This window comes from Oenanthe melanoleuca, chromosome 4, assembly GCF_029582105.1.
Source record: "Oenanthe melanoleuca isolate GR-GAL-2019-014 chromosome 4, OMel1.0, whole genome shotgun sequence".
Taxonomy (NCBI): Eukaryota; Metazoa; Chordata; class Aves; order Passeriformes; family Muscicapidae; genus Oenanthe; species Oenanthe melanoleuca.
The window spans coordinates 58,089,978-58,111,771 of NC_079337.1; the positions used below are offsets into that span (position 1 = coordinate 58,089,978).

The following is a 21,794-nucleotide window of genomic DNA, read 5'->3' on the forward strand; positions in this document are numbered from 1 at the left end:
CAAGGCTTCTAAGAAATAGAAATTACTGCCCATGAACAGTAAATCTGATGCATTTAGTAACCACCTTGGGCATGTAATAGCAATTCAATGCAGCTCATCTGCACATTCTTCTGCCTGAGAAATTCCAGACAGAAATGCAGCTACTCTGTGGCTGCTGGCCTTACAAACCACTCTCTTACAGCTTTCATCCACATTTTCTAACTTAAATATGAAACCTGTGACTTTGCAACCCTATTACTAATCCATGCATCACATTTCAGGAAAATTCTGTACTCTAAATGATTTCAAATGTAAATTAGATAAACTCACTTCTGATAGAAGGCGTTTTTATAGTAACACCTGCAAAATATCTTGATAGCAAGACATTCCTCCCAGACTATAGGGGGCAATTTGTGTTCATCTGCCTACTCCAAAATAAAAATTGTTTGGCAAGAATTTTGTTATTACAGTACTTATTTCTAGAGCATCTATCAAAATATTAAGCATAGACCCAAATGTACTAAGAGCATCAATTACTGTGTGAGTTGAAAAGCAATCAACTTCAAAGTTAATCTGGATAAATTAGTTTACCTACAGCATTAACAATTATTATTACTTGAAATTCCAGGAATGCAAGGAGAATCTAGATGAAAATAGGACTGGTTGTCACATAAACATGCTGTCTTTATCTAGGGATCAAAAACACAGCTGTGAAAATACTAAAAGTTTTGTCCAGATGAAAAAAAACCAACCTAAGCTGGAACAGATAAAAAGCTCAAGGAGAGACAGACTCAGACTAGCAAAGCCACATCTTGTTAAAGCATATGTCACATGTCTACAATACTTTTAACACATGCTAGAACATACTGGCTGCATTATCACATTTATTGCCTTGACAACAAAGCTAGACTTAATAGTACAGGGTAGTCTTTGTTCAAAAGAACTAAAATTCAAGAGGAAGCAATGGAAGTATCAGCTGCATTTTCAGATGCAATCTGAGAAGCTTTTCTGGGAAGCTAACAAAAAGACAGAATTGTTTAAAATTTACTGGTTAACTAGAAGTCCTTTCCAAATGCTGCTCTGTGCCTGGGAAAGCAATCCAAATAAAGGAAAAATAAGGAAATCTATTTAAAAAAAAAAAAAAAGTGTTTATAAAAGAAAAGTATTTGAAAATAAAACCTTTCCATTTTTCAATGTTTGTTTTTTTTCCTTATAGCTGACGAATAAAAAACAATTTTAAAGCCAATGGAAAGAGAATGTGTTGCAATAACCAAATTTATTTGTCTCCTACAAATTTTTAAAAGACATTACATTTTCTCCAGTACTGATCCTGGATACCGGATTTAGGAAAGTTCTCTTGAAAATACCTTGTATCAAGCTGCACTTGGCCTCAAGTACTAAATTCTCATTGTTATTTAGCAGAAAGACATATTTTCTTACTATTGTTCCATGATATCTCAGCATCCTTCTACCAGAAAGTCCCTAAGGTACACCAAAAATACTGCCCTTGCTTTTTACATTTCTAATGCATAGTATAAAACAACTTTATTTCTCTATTTAGAAGACTGTCATAAAAACAGTGAGATGTTTCTAAAGGAAATACTCCTGTGAGAATTTTGCTTATTCCATATATACCATGTATGATTTCCAGAGCTCCTGGTCTTTAAAACAAAGACTTAAGGCAAATAAATAATTTTCTTTTCATTAGCAAATGAACAGAATGAAATTAATTACTTTATGTTCTTATTAACTTACTAATGTAAACAATCTGTTAAGGATGCAATAATACATAAAACCCAGAGAATTTACTTGCAGCAGTGAGTTAAAAGAAAGACTGAGATTCCCAGCTACTTACAGATTTGTTTTTTTTAAAATAAATTTACTACTACGATTTGAACTTGTAGTTGGACTGTACTTGGTGGACACAGCATAACCTTATCAGACTTGTTTATCTGAGAAAAAAAATTCAACAGCCATCATGAATATGAATTATGCTCTTCATGTCTTTAGATGTGCAGACATGGCACTGACAACACATCTGGAACCGAAAAGAACTTCAGCTCTGGTGTGCCCCCACACATTCACAGATAAAATGCAAGGCTATACTAAGAAATGCAGCTCAGGGTGTAGCAGAGAGAAGCTGAAGAGCTCAGCACTGTGAAATGCAGTCCTGCTTACAATCATAGACTGGTTTGGACTGGAAGGGACCATTCCTGCCCCTTGACATGGGCAGGGACACCTTCCACTGAACTGGGCTGCTCAGCAGAATGAACCTCACAGTGTCAACAAAAGGCTTTTCGAGGTCAAAATGTTAAATCAAGGCACTGGCAAGAATCTTCTCAACATATGTGACTGCTGTGTATAACCAGTAACATATACAGGTCCATCTAAATGAACACACAAATATGAACCCTGCCAACTATATGAAAAAATGTCATTTTTGACTGCAGGTCAAGGTAAGCCCCAACAAAGAAATTGCTAAAGATTTTTAAAACCTACCTGAACTCTAATATTAGAAAAAGGGCATTTTGTGAGGATTTTTTTTTTGTTTGGGGTTTTTTCCCAATTTTGTTAATGGAAAACAGAAATGAAAATAATGTCCCTAGAAAACTGTGCTTAAAAATAGAGGCCAAGGGAATCTATTTATTCCTATAGAATGACTACATTTCCTTTACTTTCTTCATGACTGTGATATAATGGAAAAGTATGTATTTTATTTTATAGATTTTTATAACTAACATCATCTCTATGTTTGCTGAAACACCTTTCAGGATCATATCCTCAACCAGGAAAAGTGAGTAATTCTTTTTATGACTTGATTAAGATACAACAGATTAATGAAAATGGTGATGTATATATTTCAAGTTTATTCCAGTCTGACTTGTTAATTAATATTTTCATTTTTAAAAACCCACCCCAAACTAAATAACACTCACAATGAATGCCATTAAATATGGAATCTTATGTTTTGATTGTCTTATTTTAACCATAGCACTAAAAAGGGGGGCAAATCAGACTACTGCTGCCAGTCAACATAGATTTTACGGAAGCCACACATTAGATTAACTACAGAACTATATTTAACCTGAGAAGATAGGGTCCCATTATGTAATCCTACTTCAGGAGCTTCTAATGAGTTACTGCAGCCTAACCTAGATATGCCTGCCAGCAAGTTCCCAACTCCTTCATGTCAACTCAATGATGAGAGTATAATTTCATTGTAAAAATTGCTGCATAGCACAAAGAGTACTCTTGTTAAACACAGAAATCATCAATATAATCAGTAACCTCAAAAGTAAACTTCTGCCTAATTTAGCCCATATTTATAACACAGGCTTGTTATTTGTATTATATTTGCTATCTTACTATAGTCAGTGTTATTAAAGAAGAGATTCCTAAGGAAGGGAAATATGTAGTCAATGGAATTAGGTAAGTAAAAACTTGGTAAGTTCTTTGACACTAGAGCATTCACTAGATAGAGCAGATGCCTGCATTTTCAAGTCAATGAACACATGCAGAAATTACTGAAAGATGCTTTAGAACTCAAATTATACGTTAAGTGAGTTATTATCACAGTGGCCCCTTTTTGCCTTGAAAATCTACTGACAAGGATGCTCATCCATCTTAGAAATGTCTTCATCTTTCAGAGAGCATCCTCTGAGAGTCAGGCTTCCCCAGCTGAGGGTCCTGCATCCCACCAGCTGCCCGGCAGGCACATATGGCACGTGGGGATCAGGGCGCCAGGGCGAGCGCTGCTCACGCGGCAACATCTGCCGCTGATCAAAAGTGGCATTAATGAAATGCTAAAAGCAGTTCAGCTCACTCCTGCATGCTGAAAGACAGCTGTACTGACAAAAGCTGTATGGGAAGGGCACCACATTAAGATTATAGATGGGAAAAGGAGCAGGGAAAAGGATGAAGCTGTTCAGAGCATGCTTTCTGACCCAAGTCATCTCCAAACACCCTGCCAAATACACTCATGCTACTACTTGAAATTAAGCACAGTGTGAAATGCAAAACTGTGATGTAAGAAACAAGGACAGGAATAACACTGCTAAAAACAGAAGAAATAGTTAAGAATTAATCATTGCAATTTTTCATTGCATCACAAAACTTCAGTTTCTGTTGTTTACAGATTTGGCTGTGTTCAAAGGGTTCTTCACTTGAAGTTCATCTCAACAAATTATCCCAACACAAAAACTGGGATCACGTATAATTTATACATAATTATATGTATAAAAACAGTTCAAATTTCAGTGTTACTAGTTGCTTTCTCTACACTATGTCTGCTGATACTGCATATCCAGGAGAAGCACAAAAAATGCAGTTCAACGAGATGTTGTTTCTGAACATCACATTTCCTCTGGGGCACTAGGATGCCTTTCTCTATTACTTTATCAGGTCCACAGATTTCAAGATTCAGAGCACAGCATCTATACTAGGCATGGAGACATGGCATTCCCAAAACTAAACAAGGCCAATAGACCATAAACACAGTATCTTGGCTTCAAATGCTAATTATTTCCCTGCAAAGCTAAAGCTGAAGTACAGTGGGAAGTGTTTTTACTAATTTAGCTCTTCACAAAGGAAACAAAGAAGTGCCTCAAAGATAAACAGCTTAGATTTATTTTACTTAACTATTTTCTTAAAAACTTGGTGACATGAAAACAACAAATAATGGCCTCCAATCTAGCAGAAATTTTGTCGTTGGCTTGGCTGTTCACATGAAATGCATTAATTTTAATGCATCTCTCTCTGGGAGAGAGGGAGACTGTGAATCCTCCTCCAGTGACCCGGTCATTCAGAGAAAAGGGGCCAGGAACTGAACCATCTCAAAAGCAGCTACATCTCTGTGTACATCATATTCTGCACAATGAGGCGACAGATACAGAAGTAAAAGTCTAAAAGTTAATTTTCTGTAAATGTGGCTTCAGTAAACAGAAAGATTGATTTTTACCATTCTTCTCAAGATCAAGAAAGATAATCTGTATGTCCAAGAAAAAAACAAAACCATCAGTAGAAAACCTGCATTAAACAATGACTAAGCGTGATGACTGAGCCCCAAGATCTGAATAAAGTATTTATAACGTATTCAAAATTTAGAAGGGTAGTTGCACTCACTCAAAGAGAAAAAGAAAAGGTATCAGTGAGCCAGCAGTAAGCTAACTAAAAGCAAAAATCAGAAATTAGAAAGTAAATAGCTTGCTATTTAAAGAAAGAAGAAAAGGTCACTTTTCTTAACATAAGGGCAATTCAGAAAAAATCATTTAACAAAAACACTGTAAATACTCTGGAAATTTTAAGTCATCCAACATGACATGATCTTGAAGTAAAAAGCTGATGCTGAATTCAGAAAGATAAATTCCATGCTTAGCACCAGTAAAATTTACCATAAAATATATTTCTTCAGCATTATAAAGGTAAATTTGAATCTGATGACTAACATTTATTATTAGAAATGCATAAGATAAATACTTATTATGAATATTCATGAAAGTGCATTACACAAATGCAAGACGATGTGTGCAGACCGAAATATATATTTTATCCTATAAAGATAGATAATCTCAATAGAAGAAAAGAAGCAATTATGTAAAAAAGGAAATGCAGAATGAAACACATACCAGAAAGAGCCGAAATTCAAGTTACACAGGAGGCTTAGGTACTTCATGAATAAAGAAGGAAGAAAATCTCAATAAGTGAGAAATCATGCTATGAAGAAAAAAGAGGAAGCGTATCAACTGGGTATACAATAATATGCAGATTATTGTACAATGACATAAAACAAGAGCATATAAATTCTACTTATCAAAAATAGAATGACTTTTAGCCAGGTTAGAGAATGCAAAGCTGAGCTCCAACTTACAGATCAACAACACAAAAGTGGCCTCTTCCTACTGGCTCAGTATCTTGTCCAGAAGGATGAAAAAGGAATTTATTCCTTTCCTGCTATGTGGATAGGCAGAACAATTACTAAACAACCATCAGTTTTGAGTACACTGCTTTCTGCCTTATCAGGAACAGGATGAGAGTTTTGTCTCCTTGACATACTTCCATAGCCAGGAGTCCAAACACAGATGCAGGAAATCACATTCCCTTGGCAATAAGAGATGAAATAAATCTCTGCACAGAGACTATTATTCCCCACACATACACTCACAAACAGAAGCAAATTCTGATCCAACCAAGATTGTCTCTGCTAGCTGCAGTGATGTAGACATCAATTCTGAACTGTATTGCTCAGCATCACTACAGGTATACACAAGGCAAAAATCACTCAAATATAAAAGTCTGGTCACACAGTGCAGGTTAAGGCTGCTGTAAAACCCAGTGTTCTTAGAAATGCTTTCCTTTTTTTCTTGTAGTAGAAAAAATTGATTGTTTACATGATTTTCAACACAAACACCACAGAAGCCTACTCCAACATTACGAAATCAAAGAAAGAAACACAAAATTTAATGGAACTGCCTAAGTAATGAAGCTTTGATATTTTATTGATTTGCTTTAAACTATGAATTGCCAAAACCAAAACACTGTTTTAACCTGACAGTCCCATTGAGACCAATATTACATACCACACTGCAAGTTTATTCTAAGCTGTTTATTAGCAAAACCACTACTAACAGCATGCAGAAAAGATATTGCAGACACAGAGCTGCCTTTGAACCTCTGCTTGCCATGGTTACAGGATAAAGCTTCTTTTTCACATCTGTACAGGTACCACCCAGTTTATTTGAAGCCCAGATGACAGAACCAAAGATTGGCGGTCTTCAGTGTCACCCTACAGCTCTACAAGTCAGGATTTCCTGCAACCCATTTCCAACATTTCTCTTGGACTCAGGTGTTTTTTAGTTTATATTTATTTAAACAGCACAACATCTTGCTCACCTAAGTCAAACAACCCTAGATACCACAATGAAGAATATTAGCTAACCAGAGAATCACAGAACATACTGCTCCAATGAGATCTACATCCTTCCTCCAGCACAGAAGATGGTGCTGGGACATACTTTAAAATACCTGAAGAAATAAGTACTCCTTAACCAATGGGATAAAGCCTCTGTAAAGGCATATCAAACTAGAGTGCATTTGGTCTTGTTAACTGGCTGTAAAAGGACAGAAGTGGTCAAAGAAAGAAGACCAGGAACAAACCAGGGGATCTGCAGTCAGAATGGTGAGTGCATGTGCAGGACCAGGTTCCAAAGGGAATCATTTTTGCTGTCAGTGGAACACACTGAAAATATTTACCTGAAAAAAATAGGGAAAAAAAATCTAGAACTACTTGACAGCATTCCATAGAGGAGAAATTATTAATAGTCACAGAAGCCTTGCTCAGGAATTTTAACACATGTTTCAAGCCATTTCTCTGCTCTTGGTGTTTTGTTTGACCAGTCTAGTACAGTTTTATGTGTCACCCCAGAAGTGTCACAAGATAGAGCTCCAGTGTACCACAGGTCTCTAAGTTGATATCCAACTAAACTACATGTGGAAGACAGGCCTGCAGCTTACTACAACAGATTAAGAACACAATCAGGTTGACTCTGACCTCTCCCAAATTTATGTTAAGATGAAATGTTTCTCATCTCTGTAACAGTGGCTTGTTAAAGACAAAGAGTGAAGTCTCTTTTCCTCTGGAGTTGCATATGTGCTCTTTGCACAGCAAGTTACAAAGAGGGCAGCAATGGCCATGATCCTGTACCAATGGTGATTGCATGCATCACCTTCAGCTGCCTAAATACATGTGGCATGCAGCATTTCCACCCAACACCTTGGAACCAAGCACAGTTTTGAAAGCCACAGCAAAAATTAACAAAGTTCTCAAAACATTAAGAAAGACAATCTGATATGTTACTTAGAGAAAAGTAAATCCTATTTGCCAAAAACAGGTAAGACCTTGGCACCCAATGCACAACACCTGAGGTCTGCTGAGAGCTACCAAAGCACAAGCATTATTTCCCTCCATTATGTGCTCCATGCAACATGGAAGCTGTAGGGATACACATTACTGACAGTCTCTCAGAACTGACTTAATTTTTTCAGTAGGCTGGAGTACTCACCACCTGCACAGCTCTCTGCAGCCTTGCACCAAACACTCACTCCCAAATACCCAACTGGAGGCTCAGATATGTAGTGAACTGATAAACCAGTACTCTCAGGGCAACAGCCACACCCTTCTTTAGTGCCTTTGCCATCTCACTGGTAACAATGAGGGAAACACTGCATGTATATACTGTGAGAGCTCCCCTGCTTCAAAGGCACAGCCATTTCTTGTCATCCAAAACCTACTAGGGACTGGGATGCAGTAAGAATACACTCCCTATCCTGTACCTAAAGTGTCAGTCTGTCAAGATTCTACAGCAATTATCAAAACAGGCAAAATCACAGTCAGGAATTGTGGTCTGCCAGGTTAGCACACAGAAGATCTCCTTCATGGCAAATCAAAACTCCAAAACAAAAACAGAATTATTGCTTGTGCATCTCCAGTGCCTTCTACATGCTGTCTCCACCTTCTAGAAAACTTCATCCACATCTCAGATATGCCACCAAGTAGAACAGACTCAGAGAGCACACACAATTGGAGATCAAATGCATCAGCAGATGAAGAATACAGCCCCTGAACACTGAAGCCTGCTGAAAAATGCTAAGAAATAAGTCCTAAGGAAGTTCACATGAAAGGGTTTGGCACATGAACTGAAAACAAAACTAAGGACAACCAATGAAGTCGTAACAACAGATGTATGGATTATACAAAGCTTTGTTACATGAATGTTCACAGGTAGGTTTAATGAGCCTCAGACCTACAATGCAACCTGATTATATTTATTGACATTATAATTCATAAGTGTTAGATCAGTGTTAGTTAAGCAAGTTAGTTTTATACTAATATAAAGAGTTAATACCACAGAAGAAGGTCTGTGCACTTCTTCAGTCACTAAAGTTTTCTTCTGTGGCTCCAAAGTCTCATTTGTCTATTAAAATCCTTAGAATATATACAAGCACCAACTTACAGTCCCACTTTCCAGGACAGGTTTCATCAGTCAGAAATACCTGCAGTATAGGCCATGCTAAAAACTGGGGAAAAAATTCCAAACTTTAGACTTGACTGCAGATTATTTACTGCTGATTAAATAATGATATATACATAATCAAAGCCCCAGAACTGTAGCAGCTTTTTCCATGCACATAGGTCAGGGCCACAATGAGTCTACTGTCAACCTCACTGCTAGACTGGTTGTTATTTACATCCAGTGCAAATTCAGAACATATGTAATAAAGGTGATAAATTTATGGATGATGGATCCATGTTATACAGACTGTAGCTGAGATCAGAATCAAATGAGTCAGTATCAGGAGGGTTCTTATTTTCTACTTAAAAATCTACAACCTGTGTAAGGGAGAAGCCATGACAACATTTCTATCACCCACAAGGTGGGAAGCATTTCAAACAATGTGAAACAGGAAAAAAGAAATTCAAAACCCCCAAAAATAAGCTTCATATTTCACAGCTTCATTTTTAAAGAATGTATCTCAGACTTAATGATTCCTTCCACATTAAAAAATTATATCAGAGAACAGAATGACATGGCTTAATCTGTGCAGAACATGCACTCCTCCATCACGACAAAGCACAACAAAATAAGAACATGTAACATTTTGACATCAACAAAGCTGCCTACATAGACGCCCACTCTTTCTTATTTTCTCTGCAGCATATTCTTTTAACTCACTCATTTCTTTCTGCATCTTTCTCACCATTCTTGACTTATCTACTTCCTATACAGCTTCTTCAGACTTGCTTTCACATGAAGACTGACCATGGAAATAGTTACTCCCTTACAGACAGTTCAGAATACAGCATCCATTTTAATTTTTCCTTCTCCCACTATATTTATATACCAATAAAAATAATTTCCTTGGGCAACAAAGACGTTATTCCAGAGTATCTGAAATAACTAGGGCAGGAGAGTTACTCTGCAGATTTAAGCTTCATGCTGTGATAGATTCACACATTTGGTCCCACCTCCCAGTAAGGAGATGCCAATTACTGCATTCCAGTGCAGAATCATGGATTTTTTCCAGCTCTCTCACATGCAAGTTACAGCTGATTCTGGCAGCTGAAGCAGCAATGCATTTTTGCATCAGATGTGCAAAGGCTGGGCACACTGGACTGAGTAAACATGCAGTGTATACTGGGGGGGTTCTGCAGATCAGAATTATCATTCTTGACAATCATGGTATTTACAGCTCTGCTTTACTGATTTTATACTTACAGATCTAAATCTTAAGAAATGCACTGTATTTACCACCTCAAGTGATAAGGGAACACATCCCTTTAAAGGTTTTAGATCATTCTCTGCTTTGTGTGAGGAAACAGCAAATAACTGGAATCCTGTGTTGTTTTTGTGCTATTTGAAGGATTAGCCTCTTCTCAGTTCCTGGACAATACATATATTAAGTACACTAAGTGCTGTGATTAAAGCTTAAACACTGTTTAAATCAGACACCTCTAACACATCCCCTTTTAAAGCAAAATTTTTCATTATTATGCAATTATGTTAAAGTGCTAGTATTCAGGAATCTTCTGTTTTACCCGGTTCATCACATAGGCTGTCTATCACAGTTTTACCTGTATATTAATTCTTGGAGTATTTTCTGAGTACACTCAAAATTCTCAGCATTTTAATTTTTAGTGTTAAAAACCACAGGTTTTTTACCCAATAGCTAGATTCCTAAGAGCTCACTAAATAGACAGACTAAATCTAGCTTAGATATACCTAGATACACCATGGCTATGGTCATGGTTTCCTTTTTGATGAAGAAGTAGGCATCTACTTTTCAGACTACACATCATCTAGGAAAGGCTAACGAAAAAAAAGATGGAGGAAAAAAAAAGTACAAAAAATCCTACCAATATTTCAGGCTTTCTTACACAGTGGACAGTAAAAAAAAATCTATCTGCAAGCAATAATATATACACAAAATATTTGTTATTGACATAAAGGCAGCGTTGGCCCAGTTAGCTGAATGCAGGAAAGCTTTGTACTTTTGCTGCAAGAGGTATTCATAGCCCCAACCTCCTGGCTGGTCAAATACAGAATCTAAAAATTTCTGAGAAATTTTGATTTCTGAGCATATGATGGCAATCTATTAAAAAAATACAAACAAGGCCCGACAAAACCCAAAACAAACAAACAAACAAACAAACAAACAAACAAAACCCCCCACCACGAAACCAAACTAGAAAACAATAATACAGGGATATAAGGAGTTTAAAGGGATATAATGAGTTGTCAGGAACAAAATTGTGCAGAAGATTCATTTTTCAAGGTGACTCATTGCAAAGAATACAAGTTGAAGCCATTCATCAGTGAAACTTGACCAAAAATACAAAAAAGGCTCATCTCTGCAATCAAGCATATATGTCTTAAGAGTTCTGCAGCAGGAGATTTATCTTCAAGACTCAACCATTTCACACATGTAATTTGAAATTGTCCAACAAATGCAAAAATTAGTCATAGGGGACTCAGAGACAGCAGAAGCCTTTAAGGCTCATTTCCGTAGGAAGCCAGGCTACAGCAAATGTAATTAAAGTTCTTAGTAAGAGTTTGCCATTTTACTAAAAAACTCAGAATTACCAGAACAGACAGTAAGTGTTGGGACACAGCATCCCATCCTCCCATCCAACGGGGGAGAGGCCAAAGCCTCATGCAAAAGCTAATAGGATCATTATCTTCAAAAGGATTATGCTGCACAGAGAAGCTGAAGTCTGCCTTTGTGAGAATTAAGTCCATCATCCTTACTAGTCAGCTGAATTATTTTCTTTTGCCATAGTGCACATGAATTATTACTTGGTTTTCCTTAAAATGAGTGCATCTCAAAGAACATCAATATAAGAAGGTGGGATAAAATGTATTTGAAGGTATTTTGTTTGTTTGTTTGTTTGTTTGTTTGTTTAAGAACTAGGTAGTCCAGAAAAGGATTTAAGAGGAAAAAGTAATTAATTCTTTTATAAGAAATAAAAGTCTGCCACACTAAATTAGCAGACTATAATTATAATATAGTCTATACCTAACAAGCTTAGCAATGAATGATTTAGCCATGATCTGTTCTACAGGAAATGGCAAGATGTGACTCAAGTAGATCAACATAAGGTAAAAACATTGTGAAAGTGCTTCTTTACACCTTGATATGGAATAAAGGTCTGTTCTTGGGGTTTCATTCCTCATTTCTAAGATATTTAAATAAGGAGCACCTCCTAACACACTCTCTCTATTCTTATAGGGACAACAGAGTGTTTACATCCAGAAAGTGCAGGAAGTACTACAGGAAGCACTTACTCCAAAATCAGAGAAGTACTTGCATCTTAAGGACTCAAACAGAATGAGAATCACTGTCTCACAAAGTAAAACCTTCACCCTAGAAACATGACCTGATTAGACTCAGGGTAGACATGCATCACATCACCACAAGTATTTATAAACACGGATAATAAGCTTGTTCAGAGAATTAGCAGTTCACAAGAAAACAAGGCTTGTATCTTTGGGTGGTACCTCAAATGCAAGCTAGTGAGAAGAAATGCAAAATACTAGACACTTTTTTGCACAAACAGAATCATTACAGAGCAGTAAATAAAAAGCTACCAGATGCTGGATATCTACACTCTAGATAGAAAGCAGAAAAATAAAGTCTCAGCCTCGTAATCACTGACATTTTGGAAAATCTTAGTAAAATACTCTACTTTAGTTAGATAAGATGTTCCTTGTTCTGACTGTTGAAAAAGAGGAATAAGATAATTTTGGAACAATCCACAGAGGATTGTTCTGCAATGGCTCAGTCATACTCTCATCATATAAACAACAGTAATACTAACAATAGCACCTCAGTTTCAATTACACTAACATATCACTTGGCTCACCTCATCTTAAAATAAATAGAAAATGTTAGGATTAAATTTTAGTGTGTTACACTCACAGGAGAAAATAAAAAAATCACCTCCTCACCTGCACAGACAGCAAATTCAAAGCAACCAGCTATGCAGACAGTGCCCATATGAAGGCTGACAACTATGTTGACCATAGCCAAAGGGACACCATTTATTGAGGTTACAGCCAGGAAGCCAAGCATTTCATCTGCAGCACATGCTGAGCATCAGCGCTAAATCAAAAGTGAAACTGCAAAATGCAGCTCTGTGACTGCACTGACACTTCCTTCCTGGATGGAAAGGTAACAGCTACCACAAGGGCAACCCAAAGCTTTAATAATAATGTCTTGTCAAATGCAGGTGCAATTTAAATGACACTAGCAAATAGGAAAATACTTTCTTAAACAACTCTAATCTCCCTTAATGTCAAGGTAGGGTGCTAGAAAATGGGCAATATGGTGTTAAGATGGGCTACAAATGAGAAGAAAACTGATCAGAAACTTCAAAGAGTTAGGAGAGACATCTTGATTCTCCTACAGTTGTGGCTACATTCAGCATTTAGTAGGGAACAAGTAAGCAGCACATGAACAAATACATGGAATATAAATCGTTCCTCTCTTAATTTTACATTCTGATTACAGAATGCCAGCTTGCAGATAAAATATATGAGTTTCTACAAACATCCGCAAGAAACAAATTAACTAATATTTATATCAAAGTCCTCTTATTATCAGAACAAAACAAAGATGTCCTTCAGCCACTTTCCATTAAAAACAAAGTAAAATCAAAGCAAAGCAACCAATGTTGACTGTTTGAGGATGACATAACTACTATAAAAAGTCTATTCATTACTTCTAAACATTTCATCATTTAAGTGATTATTACTTCACTTTCAGACTTTCCCCTCCAGAAGCTGGTTTCAGTTTATAGGGTTATTCAGCATGTTAACAGAATAGCACCAAAACAACTGCATGTGTGTATGTGTTTATATTTTTATAAAATGTGCATTAGGCAACCCTCTCTTAAAACTGAGGATGCAAAGATAAATTAGAAATTACCACTCTATATCTTTGTCTTCATTGGCACGTGATTTCCCATTGTGAACAAGATACCAGAGTGTCTACAAGTTTCTGTGAACTAACAGAACAAAATAAAATAAGATTCCCACTGTATTCCTCACTACATCAAGAACCTTATCCTTTCCAGTCTAATTTAAGAGCTCAAGGTAGGAGTTTCCCAAATACATCTGGCTCTTAATGTGCATTTATGCATGTGTTTGAGAGCCTACATGGTAAAGAAAGAATGCATCAAATCCAAAGGTAGCTGTGGAATTAAATGCCAGATCTATGAGCTTGGATTGTGTTAAAAAGGGGAAGACCTCACCCACCACAGCACACAGCAGAAGCTTCTCTGCAGCTGCCATTCTTATTAGACAAGCAAAGAGATGAAATATTGCAAGTAAGGAAGTAACCAACCAAGTTTTAGTGATTTCTAAGAAAGGCCTACAAAAGCATTCCCTCTGCCAAAGACAAAGTTCTATGATTTACAATAATGTGCAAAGGATGGAAGTATCATGGAAAAAAGAATGAATGAAAAATTAGTTTAAACTACTACTGTGGTTCCATTTTGCCCCACAATGAATCTGACAATGAATCTGTATCACTTTTATTGAATTACTATAGACTTTTCCCTATTACTGAAGTTACGGCTGATAAAAGTTTGCTATTTTAAAAAATCTTAACAAAAATTAAACAGAAGTAACAAAATTTGCATAGAGGAGTAGAACTTCCCAAGATAGGAAAAACCTCACTTTTTTAGATCATTAACTCAAAACATTTTATTGTAATACGTGAAGAAAACGATGACCATGAAACTGATTTTCCTTACTAATGCTGAGTAACATTGCAATAAGTACCCTAAATCAACAACTGTTCTAAATCTGGAACTTTTTATTTAATGAGAAACAAAAGACATGGAATGTGTTTGTGCATATCAGTACATAAAGCTGCAATTAAGGCTGAACATTGCACCTTCAAAATGAAGCAGAACAGTTAATGAAAGCTGAGAGAAAAAAACATCAGGATTACAGACAAGGACACGAGGAAGGGTTTGATGTTTTCTTTGCTTGATGGCAGAGCAACTGTGGCTCAGAATAAATAAATGGAGATGCAATAATCAGTGGTACCTGTCCAAATAGCCTCTTAGACAGAGGCAGCATGCAACCAACCTTGTTTTTATACAAACAGGCAATCCAATCTCACATTCTTCAGTATTTTCTGCTTCCTGACACGTATTGATGCCAGCTTCATCTGGCCTTTCACTATCCAGAAACACAACCCAGGCCCATTTCTTTCTTCATATACTTGCTACTCCTACATCTCCCATCTTCTATCACAATCTAACCAAAATGTTCTACAAGAAAAAAATCTGCACATGAAAGTAACTATAAACATTTGCATACTGACAAAGGCAGAAACTGACAGCAGAGCTGGGATGAACTGCAATTGAAGGTTGTGCTGTGCACATAAATGCACTAACTGTGGAAAACAAAATGTGAGCTTGAAAGAGATGGACCTCTAAGAGAAGAATATTAAGGAACCTCTGGTCCATCAGTGTGTCCCAGGATTAACATTTTAACAGAGCACATCTCTTTCAATTCAAGCTTCATTTATACCTCAGACTCAACACATGGGATCTTCTGAGGATATTTCCAAGTCTTGCATTCCCGTAATGACAATCTGAGAGACTGAAGGAGAGTGGAGAGTGAACATTGCTCACAGCATTTCCAAAAAGCAAATGGAAATAAAAAGCCTTTATGTACGTGCAGGAGAACTTAGAATATGTTAGGTAAACCAATAGGCCCTTACAGTACTTGTGTCTCAGCCTGTAGCAAACAAGCCCCAGTGCCTCAGGGAAGGAGCCCTAGGGGTGGCGTCCTTGAACTTGTGGAGCACATCTCCAAACAGTGGCCTCTTCACACATAAGAAGAATCACCTCTTCCAGAGATCCAAGATTCTTGGCCCTTGTGTTTAACCTCCAAAATATCTATTCAAAGATTATATTCGTACTAACAACCTAACTGCGTGCACGCACCCAGAAACTCAAACCTCAAAAGACCCCACACTACATAAGGTGCAAGAAACAAAGTCATCCCAATGCTCCAAGAAGTACAAACAGAGCAGAGACTGACAAAAAATGTTCTAAGCTGTACAGAATATCCCAGCTTTTGTACCACAGTAACTAATTTTAGCATTATTAACAGTAAGGCATGTCTTTTTTCAATGCAGACCAAAAATACCACCTCAAAAGATAATTAAGGAAGAATTTAAAAGTCTTTAGAAAAACCTTCCTGCCTAAATGCACCATGAATTAGCGTGTCTTACAATCACAAACCATTTATTTTCAGCGGGTTTTGGAAAATTAACACAAAGATATTCATCCCTTGCCGTAAAAAACCTGAAATGGAAGCTGGCATCTCACAGAGATTAAACACAGCAGACTCTAATAAGCATTACAGAATCCAACCCCTGCATAGGTATATAGGCACATCAAGCCTACTGTCAGTGAGACCAGCCGTGTAAGAAGAGCCATTCCTGTGTATACATGATGGGTTCTAAGCATAGGGAAGGGATCTCATGGAGCAAAAGGAATCTCTGGATGAAGTGGGCCTCAGTTCTTTCCCTCTTATAAAATATTCTAGGATTTCATTTCTTTCTTCTAATAATTCTATTGTTTTAAAATAAATAAATGCAGTCAGCTATAATTAGCATAATTTTTATGACTGTTTCATTAGGCAGTGTGGTGCATGGAAGTCATCAGTCAGGCTAGTAAATATATAAATACCTAACAAAAACAATTCTTGCTTGTTAGTTAAGCCTATGTTCATCCTCCTCTAATTGAGAGATCCTGCAAATCTGCAGTGACTTGCAGGCCTAGCCACTGCTTTAAGGGCAGATGGAAAGAACTTTTTCTAAAATCTCACCCATTCACTAGAACAAGCCAGTCTTGATGGGGAACCAAGACAGAAAAATTACAGTGTGTGCAGATACTCCTCTGATCCAGCCCCCTGCAGTGATCTGTTCTGTAGTGTTGCCATAGAAAATGGAAAGGAAGCCTCCAATTAGGGACGAGGTCACATTTAAGCAGATATATTATGTAAATATCAGCACCCTGCAAAAAAAGAACCATAAAGGCCTCATCCTGCCAGCCCTCCAAGGACAGGCCTCGGGTTTGCTCCTAGCACAGCCCTGCCAGCGGGACCCGGCCCGCAGGAGCAGTGCCATCCGCGGATGCTGTCCCGTGTCCCCGGCCCGCAGGAGCAGTGCCATCCGCGGATCCTGTCCCGGGTCCCCGGCCCGCAGGAGCAGTGCCATCCGTGGATGCTGTCCCGTGTCCCCGGCCCGCAGGAGCAGTGCCATCCGCGGAGGCTGTCCTGTGTCCCCGGCCCGCAGGAGCAGTGCCATCCGCGGATGCTGTCCCGGGTCCCCGGCCCGCAGGAGCAGTGCCATCCGCGGATGCTGTCCCGGGTCCCCGGCCCGCAGGAGCAGTGCCATCCGTGGAGGCTGTCCCGTGTCCCCGGGCCGCAGGAGCAGTGCCATCCGCGGATGCTGTCCCGTGTCCCCGGCCCGCAGGAGCAGTGCCATCCGCGGATGCTGTCCCGTGTCCCCGGCCCGCAGGAGCAGTGCCATCCGCGGAGGCTGTCCCGGGTCCCCGGCTCGCAGGAGCAGTGCCAACCGCGGAGGCTGTCCCCGGCTCGCAGGTATAGCCCGGAGGGTGCGGGGGCCGAGCCCTGCGGGGCCGGGATGCTCCGGACCGTCATCCCGCCCTGCTGCGGGTACCGGCGGGGAAGGGCAGCGCAGGGAGCCCCCGGAGCGCCCCGGCCCTCCGCGGCCGCGCCCCGGCCCGCTGATGGCTGCGGGGGACTGCGGGAGGGCGGGGGCCGGCGGGGACCGGCCGAGCGGGGCCCCTCTGCGGCGAGAGGGAGCCGCTCGCCTGGGGACAGGCAGCCCCTGCCCCGCCAAGGACCGGCCGCCCTTCGCGAGGCTTCCTCGCCCGTCGGGTCGCCGGCACGGACGGACGAGCTGCCAAGAGCACAGCCTCGCCCCGCCCCGGGATGCACTTTTTTTCCCTGAAGCACCTCGCACGCCCAAAGTCTCCGAGCGCGGCAGCATCCTCCCTCTACCGCTCCATCCCTCCATCCCTCCATCCCTCCGTCCTCCCTCCCCTGCCAGCCCGTGACCGCACCGCCCCCGCATCACCCACTCGTGCCTCCCGCCGCCGCCACTCACCCACTCCGCGGCCGGCGACGGCGGCAGGGCCCGGCCGAGCCCTGCCCGCTCCTTCCCCCGGGGATCCGCTGCCGCGATGCGGACAGAGCGGTGGCGAAGCACCGCCCGACAGCCGCACCTCGCTGCCGGCGCCGGGTCCCTCCCCAGCTGTCACCGGCGGCCCGCCCTCGGGGGCGGCGGCGGCCGGGCCCTCCCGCGGCCCCGCCCCGCGCTTGCCGTCGTTCGGGCTGCGCGGCCGGGCTGACTCCGCGATGGTCCGCGAGGGTTTCGCGAGGTCTGCTCTAGGGTTCCGAGAGGGATCCGGGGATTGCCCTCGGCGGAGCTGCCCCCGGCAGAGCTGCCCTCGGTAGAGCTGCTCTCGGTAGAGCTGCCCTCGGCAGAGGTGTCCTCGGTAGAGCTGCCCTCGGTAGAGCTGCTCTCGGTAGAGCTGCCCCCGGCAGAGCTGCCCTCGGTGGAGCTGCCCTCGGGAGAGCTGCCCTCGGTAGAGCTGCCCTCGGGAGAGCTGCCCTCGGTAGAGCTGTCCCCGGCAGAGCTGCCCTCGGGAGAGCTGCCCTCGGTAGAGCTGCCCCCGGCAGAGCTGCCCTCGGGAGAGCTGCCATCGGCAGAGCTGCCATCGGCAGAGCTGCCATCGGTAGAGCTGCCATCGGTAGAGCTGCCCCCGGCAGAGCTGCCCCCGGCAGAGCTGCCCTCGGCGGAGCTGTCCCCGGCAGAGCTGCTCTCGGTAGAGCTGCCCTCGGGAGAGCTGCTCTCGGTAGAGCTGCCCTCGGTAGAGCTGTCCCCGGCAGAGCTGGCCCCGGCAGAGCTGCCCTCGGGAGAGCTGCCCTCGGTAGAGCTGCTCTCGGGAGAGCTGCCCCCGGCAGAGCTGCCCCCGGCAGAGCTGCCCTCGGGAGAGCTGCCCTCGGTAGAGCTGCCCCCGGCAGAGATGCCATCGGTAGAGCTGCCCTCGGTAGAGCTGCCCCCGGCAGAGCTGCCCTCGGGAGAGCTGCTCTCGGTAGAGCTGCTCTCGGTAGAGCTGCCCTCGGTAGAGCTGCCCCCGGCAGAGCTGCCCCCGGCAGAGCTGCTCTCGGTAGAGCTGCCCCCGGCAGAGCTGCCCTCGGCGGAGCTGCCCCCGGTAGAGCTGCCCTCGGTGGAGCTGTCCCGCACGGGGCCGGGCGCTGTGTCCGGACTTGGGGACCGGGTCCCCTCGCTCGGTCTCCCCTTCAGCACGTCCGGCACAGAGTGCTGAAATGGATGGACGCATTTAATTTTTTATGTCACACAAGAATTAGACATGGAGTAGTCAGGTCAACTCAGCTGCCCAGCTGCTGTAAATCCTGATGCCATTTAAAACCTCCTTCTTTTGACAGAATGAAAGAGAATATCAACTTTAAGTTCCCAGGCCCAAGCTTTGTGTGAGTTTCAAACCAAACTGACTCCTCTGTGCCGATGTACATCGGCTGTCAACGCACCTTTACTGAAATGCTGTTCATGATGATATTTCTGTTGATTGAGATCCAGTGATGATCCAGTGAATGCAGCAGAAACGTGTTTCTGTGAGCCGAGTACCAAGACCTCAGGGACTGGGAATGGTCATGATAACTGGCTCAGAGTTATCTTGATGGCTTAGATAGCATTTGTGTAAATTCACCAAGAATCAAGGAGAAAATAAGTCTACCACCCCATTTGTTTTGCTGTTGTTGTAGTGCTAGATTTGTACTTAGTTTAAAAAGACTTGGTGGCTATGGGGAAATAGATTTGAAACAGGACCCACAATATACAAGAAACATACATCAGAACATTCTCACAGAAGTAAATTGACAGAGTTCAGCAGAGACAGCTCAGGGCAGCATCACAGACACAGAAGTTTGAGAAGGAAACACTTCAGCATTGCAGATAAAACTAACTTTATTGATGGCCACACTGAATGACTAAAATCCAAGCTGGAATGCACATTTTCACAGTCAAGGCGAGTAAACAGAAACACCTTTTGAGACTAAAAGGGAATATGCATTGCTGGGCGGTGTGAAGCAACACTTAAATCTCTTTCCAAAGGGAGGCATTTCAAACAGGACCTAATGAATTCTTGTGGCCAGAATAACGCCAAAAGTTCCTTCTCTGTTCCTTCTCTGCTGCTTTTGATTTTAAAATCAATACAAATTGAATGTCAGTGGGTGTTAATTACTTCATAGAGTTAATTGGTTCCATCTTCTAAGAAAATTCCAGGTATAAATGTTTGATACATAGGCTTTTAAAAAATGCCAACACATTTTTTAGTGGCTGTGTTCCAGGTCTGGATTAATGAAACCAGGGTAATAAGCAGCTTGTTATGCTTTAGCTGCCATCTAACTGTTCTTCATAAGAGTAGGAATCTGGAGCCTTAGTTGTGGCCCTGGTCAGGGAGAGAGGAAATTGGAGCTTATAAATAATATATACATGGCATTGTAATAGTGGTGTGTCTTGTGCAAGGATGCAGTGATGTGTTCTGAAAAAAAAGCAGGATGTTCTGTATAGGATTTGCTTGTAATTGGTTACTGCATAGGGTTGTTCATGCAAAGTATTCTCTTATTAAATAATTTTCACTTGAAAGTACTTGAAAATAAAGAAGAAAGTATAGTTTATATCTTAGCTAGTGCTTTATTTCTCAGTATTTTTCATTGATAGAAGTGTTTGAGGTTTTTTTTTTAATTAAAATAACTGATTTCATTTAAAAGTAAGGTGATTATCTTGTCTGCACGGAGTCAAAAATATTATCTTCCTGTCAGACTTGGCTCTATAACCTGCTGCTCCATTCAGCTGGAGAGCAACAATCATTTCATGAACCCTAAAGCACTCTTTTGAGAGCTTGGAGTGTGATATTCACTAGTATCTAGAAGCTGAGGAACCCCCTGCACTGTCTGTGCTACACAGATTTACTGTAAAGATGGTCCCATTCCCAAAGAACTAGTGCTGTTAGTGGTCATGGAGACTGGCATATTAAGTGAAAGTAGAGATTTATAATCTGGCCTGGTTTTTGATTGCCTGTTTTTTTTACAGCAGTGTTGTATCCTACTGGAAGAAAACTACTGGGTGAAGCCCAAGTTCACACTGGAATTCGGTGGGTCAGCCAAAAATTAATCCTGGTATATCCTGGTAACTGTGGTGTCCCTGCTGATGTGGGAAGCTTCTGAACAACAAAAACAGGGTGTGAAGCTGTGAAATACAGAAGATGTCTGAAAAGGAAGAGAAGTATTTTGTGCAGCTATCAGCTGATTTATTACCACTGATTGTTTGGCTAATGTGTTACCAGCTTCCTACCTACCTCTGCTATTAGAGACTGGTAAAGCAGACTAAAGTATTGAATCTGAAAAGTGATCTGTGAGACATCAGCAAGAAAATACTGGTCTCTGTTCTAAATTCCTTAAAAATCAATGCAAATTGGTCATTTAGTCCAGGAGGAATAAAACTGACTCTTCAAAGTAACACTTTAAAAATGCCCTAAAAACCTTCTGGTAACTTTATGACTAGGCAATCGAGAATTATGTAGCACTTTGACTTTATTGCACTCATGCTGCAGTAACTATGTTAAGTAGAAAGCAAAATAAAATTTCAAGGACAGGCCATAATTGAAAATTTAATTAATTTTTAAT

The 21,794-nt window shown here is 41.0% G+C and overlaps 1 protein-coding gene across 6 annotated transcripts in view; it reads right to left on the minus strand.

Annotated features, from left to right (window-relative positions):
* The window catches only part of JAKMIP1 (janus kinase and microtubule interacting protein 1), a 140,511-nt gene extending 122,147 nt beyond the window's left edge, over positions 1 to 18,364 (minus strand). For 2 of the 6 annotated variants that reach the window (XM_056489828.1, XM_056489827.1), the window contains exon 1: positions 18,190 to 18,307. The gene's annotated coding sequence lies outside the window, so the exon portion shown is untranslated. Of the gene's footprint in view, positions 1 to 18,189 lie in introns of all 6 variants that reach the window. The other 4 variants (XM_056489829.1, XM_056489826.1, XM_056489825.1 and 1 more) reach the window with 2 other exon arrangements.
* Between the last annotated feature and the right edge of the window lie 3,430 nt (positions 18,365 to 21,794).